This window comes from Nicotiana sylvestris, chromosome 2 (genome assembly GCF_000393655.2).
Source record: "Nicotiana sylvestris chromosome 2, ASM39365v2, whole genome shotgun sequence".
NCBI lineage: Eukaryota > Viridiplantae > Streptophyta > Magnoliopsida > Solanales > Solanaceae > Nicotiana > Nicotiana sylvestris.
The window spans coordinates 121,181,532-121,187,258 of record NC_091058.1 but is presented as its reverse complement, the minus strand read 5'-3'; positions in this window follow the sequence as shown (position 1 = coordinate 121,187,258).

Sequence of the window (5,727 nt, the reverse complement as noted above, 5' to 3'; positions counted from 1 at the left end):
GCATTACTTATATGGCGTATTATGTGAGATGTTCACTGATCTTCGCAGTCTTCAGCATTTTTTCAAGCAAAAGGATCTTAATTTGAGGCGGCGGAGATGGTTGGAGTTGCTTAAGGACTATGATATCACTATATTGTATCTTCCGGGAAAGGCCAATGTGGTGGCCGATGCTTTGAGCCGAAAGGCAGTGAGTATGGGGAGTTTGACATACATTCCAGTTGGGGAGAAACTTCTTGCAGTTGATGTTCAGGCCTTGGCCAATCGGTTTATGTGGTTGGATATTTCGGAGCCCAGTCGGGTGTTGGCTTGTGTGGTGTCTCGTTCTTCCTTATATGATCGTATCAGAGAGCGTCAGTATGATGATCCGTATTTGCTTGTCCTTAAGGACAGAGTTCAACATGATGATGCTAGAGATGTGATCATCGGTAATGATGGGGTGTTGAGGATGCAGGGCCGGATTTGTGTGCCCAATGTGGATGGGCTTTGGGAGTTGATTTTGGAGGAGGCCCATAGCTCGCGGTATTCCATTCATTTGGGTGTCGCGAAGATGTATCAGGATTTGAGGCAGCACTATTGGTGGAGAAGAGTGAAGAAATATATTGTGGGATTTGTAGCTCGGTGTCTCAATTGTCAGCAGGTGAAATATGAGCATCAGAGACCGGGTGGTTTGCTTTAGCAGATAGTTATTCCTGAGTGGAAGTGGGAGAGGATTACTATGGACCTTGTTGTTGGACTTCCACGAACTTTGAAGAAGTTTGATGCTCTTTGGGTGATTGTGGATCGGCTGACCAAGTCCGCGCACTTCATTCCTATATGTACTACCTATTCTTCAGAGCGGTTGGTAGGGATTTATATCCGGGAGATTGTTCGGCTGCATGGTGTCCTAGCTTCCATCATTTCAGATCGGGGCACTCAGTTTACTTCCCAGTTTTGGAAGTCTGTTCAGCGAGAGTTGGGTACTCAGGTGGAGTTGAGCACAACTTTTCATCCTTAGACGGACGGGCAGTCCGAGCGTACTATTCAGTTATTGGAGGACATGTTGCGTGCTTGTGTTATTGATTTTGGAGGTTCATGGGATAAGTTTCTACCGCTTACAGAGTTTGCTTATAACAATAGCTATCAGTCGAGTATTCAGATGGCTCCGTATGAGGCTTTGTACGGGAGGCGGTATAGATTTTTAGTTGGTTGGTTCGAGCCCAGTAAGGCTAGGCTATTGGGGACTGATTTGTTTCAGGATGCTTTGGAGAAGGTGAAGGTGATTCAGGAGAGGCTTCGTACAGCGCATTCGAGGCGAAAGAGTTATGCTGATAGGAAGGTTCGAGATGTGTCCTACATGGTTGGCAAGAAGGTTCTGTTGAAGGTTTCACCCATGAAAGGTGTCATGAGATTTGGGAAGAAAGGAAAATTGAGTCCTCGGTTTATTGGGCCTTTTGAGGTGCTTCGGAGGATTGGGGAGGTGGCTTATGAGCTTGTTTTGCCGCGCAGCTTGTCGAGCATGCATCCGGTATTTCATGTTTCGATGCTTTAAAAGTATATTGGGGATCCATCTCATGTTCTAGATTTCAACACGTTTCAGTTAGATGATGATTTGACCTATGATGTGGAGCCAATAGCTATTTTGGGTCGTCAGGTTCAAAAGTTGAGGTCAAAGGATATAGCTTCAATGAAAGTGTAGTGGAGAGATCGGCCTATGGAGGAGGCTACCTGGGAGACCGAGCAGGAGGTGCGGAGAAGATATTTTCACCTATTTGAGGCTCCAGGTATGTTTCTTGACTCGTTCGAGGATGAACGTTTATTTAAGTTGGGGAGGATGTGACGACCCGGCCAGCCGTCTCATGAGTTACCGCTCTGTTTCCCCCCATTTTTGCTTTTTTATGTTTCGTTATCCGTGTTTTATGTGATCGGATTGATCAGTTTGAGTTCGGAGAGGATTTGGTAAGAAATGAGACACTTAGTCTCTTTTAAGAAGGTTTAAGTTGGAAAAGTCAACCGGATGTTGACTTATGTGTTACAGGGCTCAGATATGAGTTCCGATGGTTCAATTAGATTTGGGAGGTGATTTATGGCTTAGCAGTGCGATCGGAATTGGTTTTGGAGGTTCAGAATAGAATTAGGCTTGAATTGGCGAAGTTGATATTTTGGCGATTTCTGGTTGATAGGTGAGATATTGATATAGGGGTCGGAATGGAATTCCGAGAAATGCAGTAGCTTCGTGGTGTCATTTGGGATATGTGTGCAAAATTTCAGGTCATTCGAACGTGGTTTGGTTGGGTTTTTGATCGAAAATGTATTTTGGAAGATTTTAGAAACTTAGGCTTGAATTCAATGTGATTTGGTAGATTTGATGCTATTTGAGGTGTTTTGATGATTGGAATAAGTTTGAATAAGTTATTGAGTTATGTTTGTGCTTTTGGTTGAGGTCCCGAGGGCCTCGGGATCATTTCAGGTGGTTATCGGAGAATTTGGAACTTGGTTGCAGCAGTTGATATTGCTGCTTCTGGTGTTTTTGCACATGCGGTTTGGGGACCGCATGTGCAGCGCTGCATGTGCGAGGGGGAGGCCGCAGAAGCGGTTTTGGGATGGATGTCAAGAAATCGCAAATGCGGTTGTTGGGCCGCATCTACGGAACCACAAATGCGGAAGAAGGATCGCAGATTCGGCAGTGGCCGACTTAATGAATTTTTGCAGAAGTCGATGAATTGACCGCAAATGCGGTACTGGAGAAGCGGTTCTTCAGTCGCAGATGCGACAATGCCTGGGCAGAATGTTTTAAGTCATTTCATCCACGATTTTGGGGCTCATTTCCTCCATAGTTGAGCACTTTGAGAGCTTTTTGAAGGAGATTAAAGAGGGATTCAAGGGGAAACATTTGGAGGTAAGAATTTTGGACCTAAAATTCGATTCTATTGTGAAATATACCTAGAAAATCATGGAACTTAAGCTAAAAAATTGGACGAACTAGAGCTTGGGATTTTGGACTTTTGAATTGGGATTTGAAGGACTATTTGAGAAATTTTGATATGTATGAACTCGTGGGGTAATAAGGAATCTAATGATGTGAAAATTTCTGAGTTTCGAGAAGTGGGTCCAGGGCTCGAGTTTTGCTAATTTCAGGATTTTTGGTATTTTTCGTTTGTTTTCGCTTGGAATTTGTTCCCTTAGCATAATGTGACATATTCGTTCTGATTTTGGATAGATTCGACGCACGTGGATGCCGATTCGAGAGGCAAACGCGTCGCGAGCTAGAGATTTAGCCGGTTCGAGGTGAGTAATGATTGTAAATGATGCCCTGAGGGTTTGAAACCCTGGATTGCACATCGTAGTGCTATATTGAGGTGAGACACACGCTTGATGACGAGCGTAGGGTCGTGCACTATTGGGGATTGTGACTTGGTCCGTCCCAATTGATGATTTTACTGCGTAGTTGACTGAAACTTATTTGCTATCATCATGTTTTGGGCTGATTGCCATATTTGGGCTTCGTGCCAACTATTTGAACCCTTCGTGGATTTTTATCACTATTTCCTCACTATTTTGACTTATTACTTGAAGTCAGTCATGATATTTTTCACTGTTTTACTACTCAACCATTTTTACTCAGTTTTGAGACTTAAATGATATTTTAAATGATATTTTGGGATGAGAAATACTGTTTTACTAAAGGGCTTGTGATAATTTTCGGACTGAGTACGGCCGAGGGCCAGATGTGAGGATACACTGAGACTGATATGAGGCCGAGGGCCTGAGATACATATATATGCCACAAGGTGGCTTGATTGACATGAGGGCGAGGGCCTAGATTTTATGCCATGAGATGACTTGATATTGTACTTGGGCCATAAGGGGCCCCTTCCGGAGTCTGTACACCCCTAGTGAGCGCGGGTACCCATTGTGATGTGAGATTGAGCCCGATGGACTAGCACTGTTCTAAGATTTGAGTCCGAGGGGCTGGTATTGTTCTATGTGATAGCCCGCGGGGCTGGTATTGTTCCATGTGATTGCCCGAGGGGCTGGTATTGTTCTGAGATGTTGGCCAAGGGGCGGTTTTGTTGATACTGTGCCTGAGGGGCGAACGTTTACTTGTTATTTACCTGTTATTTATTTGTTTTACTTGCTGAAAAAGGGATTTTACTTGGTTCTTCATTGATTTACTGATTTTAAGTGATTTTACTGCTTCAGTATAGAATGTCTTGTTTTTACATGTTTTCTTACTTCCAGTCATTATTTATATTTATTACTCACTAGGTCGGATTACTCACATTACTCCCTTCATCATGTGTGCAGGTTCAGGTGTAGCAGGTCCCGCTCCTGAGTGCTGATCCTTCCAGTCCAGGCAGTGTTTCGAAGACTACGAGGTAGCTGTTGGCGTCCGCAACCCCTGAGTCTCCCTTATCTTATTATTTCTATGTTCTTCAAATAGTTGTACCAAATATTGTATTTAGTAGACTCGTGTTAGGATCCTTAGTTTCTCATGACTTGTGACACCCCGGTTTGGATTGTGTCGGGTTGGGTTTCCGTGTTGTTATCTCTATTTCCGCTAAATATTGCTATTAAATTATGTTTAAAGTATCTTTAGGTTATTTAACTGCTTAAAAGGTGAATTGTGTTAATTTGGCTGGCTTTGTCCTCACGAAAGGCGCCATCATGACCGGGTTCGGGGTTAGGGTCGTGACAACTTTTGAGTGTCAAATTACCAAAAAGGATAGTACCGAGGTCTTATAATTCTTTTAAAGAGAAAAATGAACTCAAATATTTATCGTAAGAGACTTTTATTATTTTTATTTAATTTAATTAAAATATAAAACATAAAGTAAATAAACATATTAAAGATTTAAAATAATTTTATACATATAATTATACCAAAGCATGTATTATTATCTAGTATAATTACTTATTGTTACATGATGATTTGAATCATCAAAATACATCATTCAGTATGAATTAGAAGTCTATTCCACAAATTACTACATATTGATAATCTACCATGAAATAATAAGTAAAGTCACTCACACATGATAATATTTCTCAACAATTTCATCTCTACATTGTATACGGTAGAAATCGGGGATACTCGATTTCATTCTTTGATCAGGGTAGGAACATCACGTCAAAGAGCTGGGACGTCGAGTCCGGATTGAGGTAGACATCGATTGCGACCAGAAAGAGGCAGACTTCGAGTGGCATCAGCGTAGCTTGATAACAGAAAAGGCGAGATATTCGCGATTGGTCGAGGATCGTGGCGTGAATCTCGGAACGGATCAATTTATAGTGGTTAATTAGATGTTAATATGGTTTCCTACTATATTTAGAAGTGTACCTTATTAAGGACTCCTCTATTATATAAAGAGGGATCCCATTCATTTGTAATCATGATCATTCACTAATAAGAATACACACATCAGCTGCTCTATTTATCTTACTTATCATTCGTTACTGTCATCATTGTTGTTTTATTTCTTTATTGTTATTATTATTGCTCTATCTCGAGACTGTTTTGAATCGAGGTCGAGACTCCACTCACACACTGGTTTGCTCTATCCTATCGCTTAATTTATCTGTTTAATTTCTTGTTTATCAATTGGTATTAGATTAAATCACATATCTTTAAAACCACAATATAAATTTAATTATTACTCAAGTTTTAGGGTAAACATTTTGGCGCCCACCGTAGGGCTAAGGATAATAGTGATTGTTTGGTGCTGATTCTGATAACACATATTATTTCAT